General features: G+C 31.9%; 1 long non-coding RNA gene across 1 annotated transcript; it reads left to right on the top strand.

Annotated features, from left to right (window-relative positions):
- The first annotated feature begins 15,886 nt into the window (after positions 1-15,886).
- On the top strand, positions 15,887-18,592 carry LOC134726988 (uncharacterized). The gene is made up of 3 exons (XR_010108697.1): positions 15,887-16,089; positions 17,464-17,596; positions 18,263-18,592. It is a non-coding gene; the product is annotated as an uncharacterized LOC134726988 (long non-coding RNA).
- The last annotated feature ends 578 nt before the right edge of the window (positions 18,593-19,170 follow it).

Raw genomic sequence — 19,170 nt, 5'->3', positions numbered from 1 at the left:
TAGGAAAAATGAAAAAAGAGGGATGATCTTTACAGCCTTCTCAAGTTAATCGGATAATGTTTGCTGATAAGAGTGCAGTAATCTGAAAATTGATTGTCCAAAACAATAGATAAGGACAGTAGCACTCCGCCATGTAACACTGTGCTTCATTAAACGAGTTCTTATATCATATATTTTGTGTTATAATATACATACATGTACATGTAAAAGTTTATGTGTTGTAAAAAGTGATTCAGCAGTGTCTTTGGGTAATATAAATTGGATATAAACACGCAATTAGAAGATTGAATGTCCTACTTGACAGTATATTTCAGATTTGTTTGTTATTAAGTAGATATAATAAATGAAACTTCACAGCCGATTTAAACCATGTACCTTAGTTAGATATAGAAAAAGTTTAAGTTAGACAGAAGAAGAGCAAATGAGATAACTCTCCATCCAAGTCACAATTGTAAATAGGATAAATTACAGTCTTCCATGGAGCCTTGGCATAGACCAAACAGCAACCTATAAAGGGACCCATGAATTACTAGACTGTGTAAAATTATTCAAACGAGGGGGAAGAATTCGCAAACATAAGGGCTCCTTTTGCATTTAAATAAACATCTCCATATGTTAATAAGGATTCTGTCAAATAATTGGTCCATGTTCTTTATGATTGTTTAAATTGTGTTGTCTATAGACTGCAACACGATGCAAACATGACTGATTTTAAAATGTTACACTTCATAAACATCAATAACAATCTGTGCATGTAAAATTATAGTATGCTCTTCAAAATTACATTAACTGAGTTTTAAAAAATAAATAAATGAAACGGTGGATAGCTTTTACATTAGTATCAAGTTTGTCAGATAATTAATTTTGATGAGAAAGCAGTAATTCAATAGTTAATAGATGAAAACAATAAATAAAGACACACGTTCTCTGCCACGTAATACTGAGCTTTTTTAAACAGGTTCTGGATTTAAATCTATATGTTCATGTAAAGTGTATGTGTGTTCAAAGAGCGACCCAGTAGTGCCTTGCATGAAAAAATATATTGAATATAAAAATACAAATAGAAGATTGACAATGCTTTTTGGCAACCCAATTTGATATGTGTGTCATAAAGTAGCGATCAACAACATAATGGAACGGTACAGTCAGTTCAAACCATGTACTCAGATTCAAAAAAGAAAAGCATGGCTGAAAGATAAGTTACGATCTTTTTGGTTTTGAAAAGAAAGAAACATGTGTTTCAGTTTGGGAAAAAACTTACTAGACAATTAGGTTAAATAATGAGAAACAGGTATTTCGCCCTTAGTAGATATATAAAGATTTGATAAGAGTGACAATGATACAACTCTTCATCCAAGTCACAATTTGGTATAGGTCAAAGTACTGTCTTCAACATGACTATTATAAAAACATTCAAACCAAAAAAACTAACGGTATAAAATATATAAAAAAAAACGAGATACACTGAACATTAGGTTCCTTACTTAGGACAAGTGCAAACAAGTTCAGCGGGCGAACACGTTTTATTAGGTACCAACCGTCACCGTCACCTAAACCAATTGTATAACATCACTACATAGAAAACTTTGATTTACTGACCAAAAATACAATCGAGTCCTATGCTCTCCATGGGACATTCGTCAGTCAAATTTCTTTAAATGTTTGACATATAGTTCGAAAAATATTAACACATATCTGGTTATGGTGTTTTTTCTTTAACCTATGACTCATTAGGTTGGATATAGACAAATAACATCAATGAATAAATGAATGCAGAGCTTTGAAATTTATATGCTTCTAAAAGTAAACATGTATGTGCCCGGGGGTAGAAAAAATACACAGATTTACATTTTATGCCCCGTGAATCTAAAAACAAACCTAAACCATTGAAATGCATGACATCGCAGACAAGTCGACTTCTCGACTGGTGATAGCCTTAAGTGGAACTTATACTATTTCAAACATCTTTGGCATTTAAATAAACGCCGTCATATTGTATTAAGGATTTCGAAACATAATTGGCCCATGTTCCTAATCATCAATTTCAAATGTAGAATAACTTTGTCAATGTGTTGATTTTAATTCTGTACTGTCAGTGTTAGCTGCAAAAAGATGAAAAAGGATTAACGTCATAGCCTTTAATGTTGAACTTTGCAAATACAATGATCGTGTGCTATTGTTGTGAAAAATAGATTAATTGAGTTATCTGTGAAAAAGGAAACGATGGATGACCTTCAAAACATTTTCACGTTTTGTGAGATAATGAGTTCTTATAAAAAAATTAGTAATCCAATTTTCAATAGTCGAAAACAATATGTAGGGACTCACGTCCTCTGCGTAGTAGTATGCTCCATTAAATGACTTCTGCATTGATAACGATGGATTTAAATAAAGTACAACAACGATATAGTGTTAGTGTATTTGTAAAAAAGAACAGTCCAGCAGTGCCCTTTAAATGAGATATTATTGAATTTAAAAAGATTCGGTGTGAGCCCAGGATCAGTTTCATAGGCTGTACTTTGATCTAAAATGAATGGTTAACCTTAACTAATTGTGACTTGGCAATTATACCACACCTTCGTATATTTATTTGAAAGATTGACAGGTCTAATTGACACCCATTTTTGTTATTTTCATTATAAAGTAGATACAGCAACAATATATAAAGTAACTGTGCAGTCAATTTGAATCGTATATATCTTGTTATTTCTAGAAACAACATGTGTGCATAGGCTAGCTACGATCTGCCGGGTTTTTTTTAATAAAGAAACATATTTTTGGATCGGAAAATCATCTTTTTTATTTTGATTTCAAGTTATATCGTCTGCTGAAGATTTGGCTAAACAATTAAAAATGTATGCCTCTTTCCAAACAGAAAATTGAAATGTTCGTAAGTTAAGTTTGGTATAATGTTTGAAATGCGGTTAAAAAACATGAACCACCATCCCTTTTTCATTGATTTTTTGTCATAAGCATTTGATTTTGGTTTTAAACTATTCTTGTTGTCGTTGGCTTACTTGTGTTTATTGCTGACATCGTTCGGATATATCTTGTCCTATTTGTGTTGATTCTCTTTGATGTTTCCTTTTTTTAGCATGTTTTTTTTGTTGCCTATATTGTTGCTGGTACATGTAGTAGCTGATGTGTGTTTTGGAAAATAAACTCATCATAGATACCAGGAATAAATTTTGTATATACGCCAGACGCGCGTTTCGTCTACAAAAGACTCATCAGTGACGCTCGAATCCAAAAAAGTTAAAAAAAAAAAAAAAAAAAAAAAAAAAAAAAAAAAAAAGTCAGATAAAGTTCGAATTGAAGAGCATTGAGGACCAAAATTCCTATAAGTTTTGCCAAATCCAGCTAAGTTAATCTATGCCTGAGGTAGAAAAACCTTAGTATTTCAAAAGTTCGAAATTTTGTAAACATATAATTTATAAATATAACCATATCAATGATAATTCATGTCAGCACAGACAAACAGTGCTGACTAGGGGGAGTTATTCCGTGCTGCTTCCTATCTAATAATGCATCCTACACCATGTTCTTATTGATTTATATTTTAAATACTTTTTGTGTGAATCAGATATATATAATAAATCCAGGGTTAACTAGCTCTTGCATGTATATATGAACATATTTTCTCTCAATTTAAAAAAAAGCAGTTTTTGATTTATATAAAGATATAAACATAATAGATGTGATTTGATATCATATATTCCAGTATTTCCTTGTTGAAGTTTTTAATTTACTGTTTTGTCTACTGATCCTTACAAACGCATGAAACTCATCGGCGGTTGGAAAAATGGTGTATTGTATAGAGTACATCCTAAAAATTCATTTTATTATTTCAAAATAAGTGTATTACTATATATATATATAATTTAATTTTTCAACTTAACTTTTAGGGGAAATCATGTACATGTGTACTCACATGTGTCATATAATGTTTGTACACAACATCGGCCATCGTTTATTACTAACTTATTCCTCTGTAAAGGATGTGTGAAATTGAAGAGACAAACCTCAGGTTGAGACGTTTTTAGTTCGTACATAATGTTTCTTAAATTTCTAAAATAAGTCTTTCTTTTATTTTAAATTTTGAAACTTTGTCTGTAGTGATTTAATGGAATATTGCTACTGTGACAGTAAATGCAAGCTGATTATTTTCATTCGTTTTTATCATGATCAACATAACAAGTCATATACCCTACTCTGAACCATTTTCGGTCGATGCTTTGGAATAGTTTTCCTGTTTTCTCCAGCGTTCCGAAAGACAGCGGTTCGCCTTAGGCGTTTATTTTGTGCGCCATATGTAAATACTCTAATATATGTCTTCGACATTTGTCTCTATTGTTATAACACAGAATAAAAACCTGAAACTATCGATAAAGCACCGACCATTCATCTATTGGTTGTGGGAGGTATCTGGTTTTTGAAATTTGATTTGTAAGCAACTTGTCTCCGAAGGCAGTTGAAATAAATTGTAAATTAAAAAACCTAACAAGGATTGATTAAAAATGTTCGCGCTCCTATTTCCTGTATATGTTATAAGAAAATAATTAGTTTTTTTTATTCATTATAGTATGAAATGCATCCCCTAGGAAAAACTCAAAAGTGTATAGTTGATGTCTAAATAAACAGTATAGCTACAAGGTGGTTACACTTTTAATAAAGGACATCTCGCTAATTTAAGGCATAAACAATACAGTAAGATTTCATGACTTTCAAAACTTATAATAGTCATTCTTGAAATTGTCTGTCAGATTATCATTTTCGAATGAGTGCTGTCATACAGTTGGCTTGCGGTTTACTGGTGAATTTTTACAAGCAACAATCGGCCAGGAACAACACAATGGTTGACAGTTATACAGGCGCATTTTGATTTATAGATAATGATTTCGATGCCGTTACTTTCTCTCGTTGACATTCAGGGATATATAATTGGTATCGATTTTGAAACTACTTGCTGTGTAACTATTAGTTTTAATTTGTAATTATTTTGGAAAGTTTATAAAGTTCTTATCGATGAGAGTACCAACCACAATTTTATTAACTGTTCAAGTTAAATATATCATATTTCTTTATTACTGAAATTACACGAATATATATATATATATATTCAAACCTCGCCAGGAAAAACTCTTCGGGAGATTATAGTCCATTTGATATATTACATAGATTTATCTTACATCCTATACTTTTCTATATTATGATTGGTTTGAAGTATCCAGGTGGAGATCCTATATATATATGAATATAAGGTTAGTAGGCGAAGCTTATTTAAAACACCGTTACCAGGGGTAACGCCTTTTACATAAAAACGTCCTTTTACATAAAAACGTCACGGTATTGATGAACTATTGAAAGATTTCAATAATCAAGGAATTTGATAATGAACAATTGAAATAAACTTGTAAATAAAGGCAATATTAGTATACCACTGTTCGAAGGTCAGAGCGAGCAGCGAAACAACAGAAACACTGAAGGGCAATAAGTATACAATATATGTACATTGTCGGAAAATATAAAATTGATTCTATGAGCTTTAAAAACAGGGCGAAAAGCGAGGTTTGCTGATCTTTTCTCCTGTTTCGCACCCAGTACAAATAAATTTTATATTTTCTGATAATGTACATATATTGTTTTTGTCCTGAAATTTACTCCCAACAATGCAGCTTTCGTTATTAAAATCTAAAGCATGATCTCTTATTTTTGAAATATATCGACATACTGTGAACGCAGACCGCGAAAAAGACACCAAAATAAACTGATATAAACACATTTCCGCTTAGCACGAAAGTGGGGTAACAGAAATAAAGCAAACATTTATTTGTGTACCTGTTATTTGTACAATAAAAGTCTGATTGCAGGATAAATAGAAAAGAAAATGCAACATACACAAAAACGAACTATACTTCTATGTTGTGATGATATGCTATTGTTTCAGAAAAGGGAGAAGGTTTGGATCCATTTAAACGTTTAATCCCGCTGCAAATGTTTGCACCTTTCCTAAGTCAGGAATCTGATGTACAGTAGTTAAGAAATAATTCCTTCATGTCATGCTCTATGCTCATTTTAACATGGGTAGGCATTATATTTGTCGATATTTTACACTGAGCGTTAGCAAGGTGTAAAATGTGGTCAAATATAATGCCTACCCATGTTAAAATGAGCATAGAGCATGACACGAAGGAATTATTTCGATTCTAATAGGACAAATACAGTATTTTGATAGGTCGAAGCGTACGAAACTACAATAAAAATGTTTGGCTTTTCCCGTTTCCTCCCCGAGGAGTCTGTGCATTACATTTCATATTTGATAAGTTTAAAAACTAGGAGCAGGGTAAATATATGTTGTTTTATAAAAAATATATAATAAAAGTTTATGCAAGCTGCTTAAATTTATATATTTTAAAGGATAACGATGAAAATAACGTAAATATACACAGTAAGTTCGTGCGCATGTGTCAAACATATTTTGTGCTCATTAGACACGGCTTTGTTTACAAAGCGTAACAAGGACGTCATATTAGAATTGTCATTTGTTTATATAATATATACGTGTTTCTCGTTTCTCGTGTTTATAAAAATTAGACCGTTGGTTTTCCCGTTTGAATGGTTTTACACTAGTAATTTTGGGGCCTTTTATAGCTTGTTGTTCGGTGTGAGCCAAGGCTCCGTGTTGAAGGCCATACTTTAACCTATAATGGTTTACTTTTTAAATTGTTATTTGGATGGATAGTTGTCTCATTTGCACTCACATCACATCTTCCTATATCTATATAAGATAACAATTGCCATTTTCCTGACTAGGTTTAGGACATTTGAAGAAACAAATGTGAATTGAATCTGGTTTGATTTGTGGCTAGCCAAACCTCGCGCTTTTATGGCAATGTTAAATATATCAATCAAATGAAATTAACAGTACGATTTAATGCAACAACATTCAGAACAGAAAAATACACCAATAAACAGTAAAATAGTTGAATAGCGTTGATGAAACAACATTTAAAAATTCCATAAAACACATTAATATATATGTGGTAAGTAACTTCCTAATAGATATTCGAGCTTCGCTCTCACCGGTACCACGTGTGGAATTTACTGACCCCATGTATATCCGTGTTATGTCACTAGAACACTATGTAACTAATAATTTAGTGTTATTAACTGGCTGTTTCTGTATTGGCCCTGTTATAGATGCGAGATAAGCTGTATTGGACCCGAGACTCGAAGAGTCGAGGACCAATACAGCTGATCAAGAATCTTTACAACGACCAATACAGAAACAGCCTGTTAATAACGCTTTTTTCAAATAATTTTAAAGAAACTTACCGTGACGAAAATACAGAATTTTATATCTGCTCTTTGAAGAACCTGTGTGATGGCATATTTCACGTCCATGGATTTTTGGTAAACATTGTCCAATGTAATGTCTTATTTCTCGTCCAAGTACTCAATATTTTTCTATTACAATTCATGTTATCTAGTAAACATAAAGTAGTTAGAAAGAATACATAAGACAGTTTAACTGTTCGTACTTTGTTCGTCTGCGTTCAGATGAATGATCAACGGAAATGAAACAATGTCAATAATCGTAAGTCGTACTGGAAAAGACTGTAAAATATTTACTTTTCAAGACTTTGAAAACTTTGTATTCTATGATTTAACTTAAGGTATAAATATATTACCAATTTTTAGGCATAACGATACGTTTTAAGTTAAGTAAGACGTAAGAAAATTGAAACCAAAAGTGAACAGCACGTATTAACTCATTTGCCAACATGGCTTTTTGCCGTATTGGCCCTTTTCGAAAGACAATATTAACTCTTGATTTATATCAACAGTGGTACGTCATCAGTATTGCACAGACAGGTTGATTTAATCGTTTTAGGACTGATTTGCTCATATCTTTTAATAATATAATGTCCAAGCAAGGTATTTCAATACAATTAATTGTGCATAGTATATGCATATCGTTCAGAAATTACGACAAATTTCATCAAACAGAGGAATCATTATTCATCTTCGATAGCGTTGGTGATAAAAAGAATATATACCTAGTAGCTTTTAAGTAATCAAATAACAAATAATAAAAAAAAAAATAACAGAGTATATCAGGTGCAATAGCAAAATAAATCATTATCGATTGCTATTAACAAATTATAATCCTATGTATGTCTCGCACATAACTTCAAGTATGCTGTTGTACATGTACCATACAGAACTAACAAACAACCGAACAATTAAACAAATATTAAAACATATTTTTTTATGAGAAAACCCTTTTTTCTGCATATTCATTGTTTCTAATATATGTTTATATATAAAGGTAGCGTGTTGATATAACCCTGACAAAACTTTTTTTTTATAAAAACATTATTCTGAACAGCACGATCTCCATATGCAATGAGATCAGGTATCTCGGTAGGGTAAATCTTTCCTGCTATGTATGCAGTGTTATTGTTTGCCTTAAATTAGTGGAGAATAAAGGCCTTTTCCCCTTGAGAAGAATCCCAATTTCAAATAAAATGGCTTAAAATTATTCACATAAAGACAACTTTTTTTCCCAAACAGTGCAGTCTCAGTGGTAATTTTGCATAAATACACACTAAAAAACACTAATTTATCAATTTTTCATGCCTTTAATTACTATAGGTGCAAATTTGAGGGTCTATTTATGCATCGTCACTGACAAATTGAAGTCTTATTTTAAAGCAGTGTTTGACTCTTGAAAATGGGTCTGTAAATTGAAGTTTCAGTCAGATTCATGGTTTATTTTAAACTTTCCAATTTGATGAAAATGTAGCATGGTAGGAGTACAGTTTAGTGAAGACGGATTTAGGAATTGATATAACCAACAAGATGTAGATAACATATTAAATTAATATCATGTAGTTCATCAAAAATCAATTTATGTCTATTTTTAAAGTAAGTTAACCAATTATTTTGTTTTTGACAACTTGAAAAGGTTTATGACACGCTATCACTGTGCGAAATTTCACTGAGCTTGACTTTCTAGAACTGGTTAGTGGTATATTATTTATAGAATATTTTCCCAATAAAAAAGGGTACATCTATGCTATGCACTTGAACTAACCCGAATAATTCAGTCGTTATATTCCGCTGATCTACGAAGGCTACATTAACCTCGTGAAGGAGAAAATCGGACACAGAAAGGGCTTCAATTATTCGAGTTACACTTGAACAGCAATTGTTGAATTTTCATACAATAAAGGGATTTACGTACAGTAACTCATTAAACTTTTACTATTTAAAAGTCAACACTCTATCAAATTAAAAACTCATTATTACATACCTAATCTCCATCTTCAGAAACACTGTATAAGTCAGGACTGAATAACAATCTAATCTTTTTTGCTGGTGTTTCATACATTTTTCTCACTCTAAAAGAAATATTTGAAGTAAAAATACATGAACATTTACTCTGTTATTGTTTTTCTTCAGGCATATTTCTTAATTTTTTATCAGGATTGGCGTTAATCGTTCCCAACTTCAGAATATGCATGTAATATTTGCCATTGGACATTCAGCCAGTCATGATCAATCAATCAATCAATCATAGAGTCTTAAAACAGATGAATGGTTCATGCCTGGGAGACAGCGAACTGAAGACACAAATTACAATTAAAAACAGGTTTCATAAAGTTTAAACAAAACACAGGACTGGTGTTGACAATACTTTTACCTACCCCATTCAACATACCAGAAAACAAGTAAGACATGTTTCAAAAAGAACAGCAGCTTCCCCAGGCAAAAGTATGAGTAATGTACCCAACACATTCCCTCTTCAACAAAATATCAATTTTCCTCTCAAAATGTTAAAGATGCGCCTTCGGCACTCTGATACAAAAATATATTGAAATTTAGGTACATGTACTTTTGTCAACACTTTACACATTGTATTACCAAAATATGAGTGCAAATGTCTCGCCTTTTTCTTACTTATTATTCAAATCATGTTGGAAGTCGTTAGTATGGAGGTTTTACTACAAATATCACGTATACTTAACATTAGCAATGCACAACTACATTGTATGATTATTGTCATGTATACTATTAAACGAGAAGACCTCTTTTTGTGTGTCGCTTCTCTTCCTTCCACCGCGATAAATTATTCATCATGCCTCGACCAAAAACCTTAACCTGCAGCGGGATAGATGGAAGGACGAACAAACGAACGAACGCGCAGATTCGCAGACTAGAAAACACAATGCTAAAAGATGGGGCATAAAATTTATTGTTGAAATTGAAAGTAGTGAGTTGGCAAAAAAGAAATTAGTGTAGGGATAAGAGGGAATCAGGACTTTTTCGGAACCTCGGGAATTGGGGATTGAACCTTGCGGGATCCGGGAATATATTTTTCGATTTCGGGATATGAATTTCTTTAAAAACTGCATCTCGGGATTTCATGTTTTTAAGCCCGGGATTTCGGGATCAGGACCCCTCAGACCACCCCTCAAATAAGCCTTAGTCGGTCAGTCATATATACAAGATTCATATCCCGTCATTGGCATGTTAATAATGCCTTCAAAAGAAAAAGCACTGATGGATTGTCCTAGAAGCATATTTTATTAGACTAATATGGTCTATATATAAGCAGTTACATTTATTTCATGTTTGGAGCGGTGCAAATTTTACCAAAAGATGCATTGTAGCAAAGGAGAAGAATAATTGTGGTCTGAGACCAGAGACACAAAAAATATTGAATTTAACAGAAAGGAAACAAATATCAGACTTTGAAAAAAGGGAGAGGGCTTTTGATACCTTTTATGAAATTCTTCATACATAATATCTTTTTAATACAAAAAATCATCCCAGTTCACAAGCTGTATATGACCGCGATTTTGTGGGTGTGTGTTATGGTGTTGCTAATAGAACCTGAGAATCAGATCTTAATACAACATCTTATCATCAAACAATTAGGTTAAGGTCATGGCTCACACCGAACAACAAGCTATAAAGGGCCCCAAAATTACTAGTGTAAAACCATTCAAACGGGAAAACCAACGGTCTAATCTATATAAACAAAACGAGAAACGAGAAACACGTATATATTACATAAACAAACGAAAACTACTGTACATCAGATTCCTGACTTAGGACAGGTGCAAACATTTGCAGCGGGATTAAACGTTTTAATGGGCCCAAACCTTCTCCCTTTTTCTGAAACAATAGCATAACATCACAACATATAAAAACATACGATAAAATATCAATTAGCAGACTTAACTCAATCAAAAAACGTATGATTACACAAAGAACGAATAAATTTGATCTGCGATATCTGAATACAAATGCACAGTTAATTAAATATTAGAGACAAACAGTCATGACCAAAAGGCTATCAAATAAATTCAAACACACTGAGAAATATTTAACCAATCAATGTTCACTTTAGAAAAAAAACGTTTTTTTTATAATCTTGAAGTTTATACAAATGTTGTAAGAATAAGTGAAAAATTGAAGATATTACAAATAATCAAAGCTGGTATACAGCCAAGATCCATATAAATAAAAAATGACAAAAAAGCATTATAAACAGTATCAACAGGTCGAATTAACAAGAAAATACGATTTGAGAGTACTCGCAGTTACTGACAGCTAGTTAAAAGCCAAAACCAATTAATAGTAAAAAATCATGCATCAGAGACTAAAATCGACTAAAACACACTACATATTATTGACCTATTATAACTTGCTTATAATGCCCGAAAAATTGACCCAACCACACAACTAAAAATTGTACAATGAACCATAAAAATGAGGTTGAAGTCAATTGAGACCTGTCAGACGGACATTTCCAGCTGACAATGATTCCATACATGATACACATTGTATAGTGACCCCACTGTTTAAGGCATCTGAGAAATAGACCAAACCACAACACCATACATCGGCCAGTGAACTATGAAATTGAGGCCAAGGTCAGACGGAACCTATCGGGTGGATATGTACAGCTTACAATCATTTCAATACTCAATACAGCAAATATAGATGACTGACTAGTTATAGTATCTAGATATACAGTCTTGCTTAAGTTACTTTATCTTTGATAAATGATCCATGGAATAAGGTCGAGGTCAGGTTAACCCTTCATGTACCTAGCTGACGAACATGCAAATGTTGCTAGGAACCCATATACCAAACATAGTTATCATATTACTCATAATAAGTGAGTTTTTTATTTAACAAAACAAAATGTATCAAGCAGTTACTGAACCATGAAAATGAGGTTGCCGGGACAATGATATATGACAGACGAAAATTTCGTAACATATCATATGAAACATTTCGATTGTCTAACCTATGAAATATAATGCTTCAAACAAAGAGTGTACACCATTGTCGCCGGTGCCGCTGGGTTGCAATACCTACTATGTCTCACAGGCGTCGGAGAAAGAAAAAAAAACACCACTGCACAACATACATCAACGTTTCATATAAACCGCTGAAGAAAGAGATACCTTTCTAAGAAAATTTATTTTTTTCCAAATAGGACCCATTAATTTGTATTCATGCTTGACTATATTTCTTCTAGAGTTTAATCTTTATTATACATAATATCTATCATGTGTATGCTACACTTTTACCATTATATTATATTTATGAAAAATTCACTATTGTCTAAGTGTGTACATTTCCCTCGAGATACAATGTATATTATTTACCATTTAAAATTTCTTGCAGTCAGAATTAATACATTTTTTAAAAATTTCTCGAAAATGCCTGCCATAACAAGTATAAATTTGATGACCATTCAGGCATTCATTTGAGAAGAAAGATTCGTCTGAGGTGTGTCTTTTTAAAGAGGTTCTTTTAGTTCGAAAAGGACATCGGTGGGTAACTAAAATAGTGCATAGTTAAGAAAATTTGTCAACAGAAGGCATGAAAGGCTTATAATATCTATGTTAATATTTATAAAGACATGAAATAGATACTTACAGACTTTTGTTGTCTATCCTGATATGTTCCTGGTGCCATTTCAACCACGACAAATACAATGCACAATTGGACATTGAAAGAGAGACGAAAGATACCAAAGGGACAGTCAAACGTGAATCGTTGCTCCTAATCTTTGAATATCTTTCCTCCATGTACTAACTCGAATAATTCAGCGCCCCTATCAACTACTTTTCTCGTTGAAAAGGGTTAATGGAGTGATCGAAGTGTTCGTAATATAACGACTGGAGTATTCGGGTTATCCATGTACTGACAAATGTATTAAGATACACGCTCTGGATTTATCATGTAATTTCCGTCGTTTGTTTGTCATTATCTATCGTGCGAAATTTTACATTCGAATGTTTATAATTTATTAGGGTTGATATGATCACGATGACCAAAGTATGTGGTCATTAAAATATGATACGGGTAATTAGCATATGATAACAAATCTTGTTCGAAGAAACTTTAGAATCGTAAGATTTTATATTAAAATTCTCTTTTTCGTTTAGTTAGGTTAGAATATCTCATAATAACCTCCTTGTTAAAATTAAAAATCATTTACGTTATTAAAAAAAAATCGAAATTTGGAATTTACCAATATCTTTTTTTTTGTAAAGGAACATTTTTTCCATAGAAAAACAAAAGAATATTGGGTATAAATCCGTGACAGAAAATGAATATAACCACATTAAAAAAACACATTAAAAAATGAAGCAAAGGAACAGCGCTGTAATTGCTGTAAGTCACATTAAACCGTCAACGTGGAACGAAAAGTATCTCACAAAACTGCATGTGTAAGACGACCACTAGCAACAGCCAGAGCGAAATAGTTTTCCAAATAAATTGAATAGACTTCGTAAGATGTTACACCAACCATTTTGGGTGCGTTCAAAAAGGAGAGAAGTACGTATTTAAAACATTTAGTAGTTCTTACGTATTTATATCAAACTATATTATATGCAGAATAATTTTTGGTAAGTTATATAGATACATGTATCAAATGAAAGGATAAGGACTGCTGAACCTTGCAGAACACACACATTTGACAGATGAGTACAAATGAAACAAATAGCTATGAATTAGTTCTATAAAATTGAGGGCGTACATTGCCTGTTACTCATATATAAAGTACCTTGTTTGGTGTATCCAAAGTTATGATATAACTAGTACAGTCTGATGTGTAAATAATGGTTTACTTATCCCCCATATATATATGTGCATGCTGTTTTTTTGTGTTCACGTCCGGAATACTACACTGTTGACTTAGCTTCTTGTTTCAGCTTTCCGTAAAAAACAAGGGTTTTTTCCATGATATTACATGTAACATTGCTCTTATCAAACAAATAATGAAGGTTACGAAAACATTCGTTTATAAGTAATGAAAGCATTTGAATACTGGTACGATTGAAGTTAGAATAATACGTCTTAGCACGTCTTAAGCTTCTTACAAAGTTATTTGTATCTGCTGAACAATGCGTCAAAACATCTTACTCAGTTTGTCTAGTACAAAACGTGTTAATAACATAAAGCATGTTGTCATTCTGGGTGTATGTATGTAATAGTTACCACTGGACATCAGACATCGTTTTTATCGTCATCCTCATCATTCTTTATATAAATAATGACGCGAATATCTTATGATAAAAAGGGACATAAAAAAGTGGTTGAAACTTTGCTCCATCATGGATATCAATCTAAATAAATACAATTCTCTAAGAGCCATGGCCAATTTGCCGGCGATTTGTTTCATTCGATTAGATAGGTAAATCATGCTTTAAATAGCCCGATAGATGTTAATTATTGTACATGATAATACGTCACGTCATCTATTTTCATACCTTGAACAGGTATTCCTACATAAACAAGGCCAAGACTATTGATTTTTTAATATTGATTTTATTTTATTATTAACATCCTTTATGCAAGGTGCCATACCACGTAACATGCCAAGGAGCCAAATAACACGGAACAAATTCAAATCTTGATTGTCTCATTCTAAATATATGTATATCTGTACTTTTCCTGGTCTTTTAAGGTTTTATCGTCTATAAGATAAGATACTACATGTTTATATTTTAACCCGAGAACATCTTTAATACCGTCAGTAAGTCATAGATCACCCTGTGTTACTGACACATGTTATATTGCCTTTTCTGTCATTTTAACAAATCGGACCTTCGTTGTGATACAGATGCAACAGCTTCTTGATGTTTTACCTACAATCACGATTTGTAGTGTAATTGATTGTTCTGTTGTGTTGTTTTATTTTCTGATGACTGAAGTACCGGTGTAGGTTAAAAATGTTACCGACTTTTCTGTAAGTGGGTGTTAATAAGTTGAGATCGACCCTGTCACAGAGGGAGATTTGTCCTAATTACATACCCGAGTAAGAACGGAAACACCCGAAAAAAATATAAAGAATAGAAAATAAAAGGATGATCAAATAGAGAATAATGAGCAAAATTATAAAGAATAGAAAAAATTGTTTTAAAAATTAAAAGAATACAAAATCGACGAACCATCCATCCAGACCATTATACTTTTGTAGTTGTTCATTTTTGTTTAACATATTATTTTATTTGAAAGATATAAAATGACCATACATTAATAACCTCTATGAAATGACACAGATTCAAATAATTTATAACCTTCGATTTGTTTAATTTATGTTAGCAAACAAGTGCCGCACATCTATCAGAAGTTGTAAAATAATTATTACTAATTACAAAAAACGCGGCTTAAAAGCCTTATCAATTTTATATAATGCACGCGTACGTTGATTGTAGGCCCCCTAGTGTTACCACATGCCGAGAAGTCTTCAAATGGAAACACAAGATAAATAATGACAAGACGTAGGACACTTCAACTGGACCCCTGTTGTGTTCACTTATCGCTACACTGACGGTGCAAAGCTATAGGCTATAGATGGAACGGCGGACCAGTTTATATGACACTGATCTGTAATTTTGTATAATATGATCACTTGGTATTTCTCTCTATGTACGTGCAACGAAGATGACAGACAGTGGACATCAAAAGGAGGAAAAACAAGTTAAACATAGACGGGATAGTTTTCCAGTTTCGTTGATGAAACATTCATCACAGTTCAAGAAATTGGAGGTTAGTTTTGCTCAGTTTACTAGAGGTGGGGTGAGGGGTGGGGGTCGAGGATACTGGGGTCCCCTCATGGATACCCGACATATATGCTCATTTAATAAGTCTCTGATTATGCCCCTTTTCAAATCCTCGATCGATCCGCATCTGCGAATCAATTTGCATACTTTTTTACGATAGCACTGCATGAGAATAATATCGATCACTCCATAATAAACAAGTACAATTTGAAATAAAACATTTATGGAACTCCAAAACTGATTATGATAACGATAATCATATCATTAAAGAAAGATGTGTATCATGAAGCAAAGCTTAATGCTATAACTAAATTTGACTTTACATTGACAATTTGTTATATCACAAAGATAAATTTATGTACTACAAGTGTGGACACAGATCAGTGTGGATAGTATGTTTGGTTTTTTTACAGTGTTTTGTATGACAAAAGAAGTTCTTTGTTATCTCCATTGGTTTCTATATTATTAACTATGTTGCATAATATGACAACTAACCTGAGCATTAGCAGAGTTGTTTATTTTATATTTATTTTTTTATTTTCAAGACGAGCATAAAAGAGCTCGAGACACTAATTGCATCAGTTATCAAATGATTATGTCAGATAGAGTATGTTCCACATTCTTGATTTTGGATACATTTTGAAGCTAGTATAAGAGGAACACATAACAAGTAAATTTTTTCATGATGTGATTTTTTTTATATTGGAGATGGTATCTGAAAACATGCGAACATAAGTTTGAACGTAAAATTATTAGATAAATATTATTTATTATCTTAAGTTTAATTATTATGATACTAATAATGTTTCTAATTGGTAATCTCATTATTATTTCCTACTGGTGAAAGTTGAAGTAATCTTTAAACATTTAAAAAAATGATAAGTTAACTTTCTTTACGCTTAGTCTTCGAACAGCTGTTAGGACACACTAGCTATGAAATTGTTGCATAGAAAGATGGAAAATGTACCTATTATTTTAGCAAAAGGTGAAAGATGCCTAGGGGCGGGACCAGTCATTTTTAAAAGAGGGTTCTAAACATTTGTTCCAATTTAAAACCAATGATCTTAAAAAAAAAAGGGTGTTCAAAGCACAGAACCCTAACTGGATCCGCCACTGAATCCAAAGGATATTTATACTCATAAGTCTATGAAAAAATAATACACCATTGCGAAAAACGAATAAACGAGCAAGAGATTATTTTATGTAAAAAACTAGTTTTGAACATTTTCATAAGTACCTAAAGAACTGTACTCCCACTCTTATGCAATCTGTTTGGCACACAGAATAATTGACAAAAAGTCTGCATCTTCATGGATAACATGACCATTTCAGTCAAAAAATAATACGCTGTTCTGTATAGGTCACCAGACACTTCTATCAAAAGGAATTTGTTTAAAGAAACACAAAAGTTTAGAAGGCAGACAAAATGGCAGAAGTTACTACAACCACAGAGAACATTAGTGAAGGATACATTTTGAGGAAGATCTTTAGAGGTAAAAAAAAAAGAAGTATCTTAGAATGCTGAAATTAAGATTCATAATTGTTATTTTATAAAAAGTGTTCTTTCTTATCTCATTGCTTAAGGTTTTGAAAGTGCTAATTTAAATATAATTCATACATGTATTTTGACAATTGTAGTTCGGTCGGAATTGTTATAAGTGAATTAAAATTCATTATTTTAAGAATGCGTGCAATGTATAATAATCGGTTACTCTATGAAAAGGAAAATATTATGAATTTTAGAGCGAGGGCCTGATATGTGATGTTCAGTTGTACAATCATTTACACATCTTATTTATACGGCGATCAGATCCGGCTGCTCCTTCAGCCCTTGTACATCTCTCTGAAACATTTGCTTGCTTTACAAGTTACAGTTCGTTTTTGATAAGTTTAATGTAAGATGTTGCAAGACTTTTACCATCTTGAGTTATGCCCATTTATAACCATAAAAAATGCTGGATGTTTCTGTTCTCTAACTTAAGTTTGCCTAATGAACCGAATGTTAAAATCACAAAACTGTCTTAACTACTTGAATCCTGTGCATGTATCTGAATGTGAAAGTTGACACGTGCACATTTACGAGCAGGATCATTTGTAGCCCATAGACACATTTTTCTTTTTTTTTTGTATGAACTACATTTTTTTATTTGATCTTTCAGATAGCTTTGGTTGAACGGAATAATGGAAACATGTATTTAGGAATATTACATTTACAAAGATGATTGTTCGAAAAGTTATGAAGAGTTTGAAGATGAATAATTCCAACTATACATGCAGATCTGCATGTCACTAAAAGATCAGATTACTAAACGATTAGTACCAGATGCATTATAACGAAGCTTCAAGTTGTCTCTCAGTTTGTCTGTAATAAATAAGAGCATTGGAATTTTCTTTTAAATTCTTTAAATTTTGTATCATGTAATACTTTTAAGATTATTTTTATATAGAACAAAATTCATATTGAATGTAGAATAAATTAATTCTGTGTCTCAGCCTCACCATACAGATAACTTTACTGAAAATAAATTTATTTTATATTTTATTATAATCCGAAATCTCATTGAAACTAGAATTAATTTATTCTGTGTCACAGCCTCACCATACAGATTACTTTACTTCAAAATAAATTTATTTTATATTTTATTATAATCCGAAATCGCATTCAAATAGAATAAATTTATTCTGTGTCACAGCCTCACCATACAGATAACTTTACGTCAAAATAAATTTATTTTATATTTTATTATAATCAGAAATCGCATTCAAATAGAATTAATTTATTCTGTGTCACAGCCTCACCATTCAGATAACTTTACTTTAAAATAAATTTATTTTATATTTTATTATAATCCGAAATCGCATTGAATGTAGAATAAATGTATTGTGTGTCTCAGCCTCACCATACAGATTATTGAAATTTCAAAATAAATTTATTTTAAATATTGTTATTATCATAAATGACATTGAATGTAGAATAAATTTATTCTATGATTTTCTCGAACTAATAATAGATATTATGGCTCTATATAATAAATTTATTTTATAAATGATCATATACAGAAAGCAC

This window comes from Mytilus trossulus, chromosome 7 (genome assembly GCF_036588685.1).
Source record: "Mytilus trossulus isolate FHL-02 chromosome 7, PNRI_Mtr1.1.1.hap1, whole genome shotgun sequence".
NCBI lineage: Eukaryota > Metazoa > Mollusca > Bivalvia > Mytilida > Mytilidae > Mytilus > Mytilus trossulus.
Note: the sequence above shows the minus strand (reverse complement) of the source record. Positions and strands in the feature narration are given on the sequence as shown.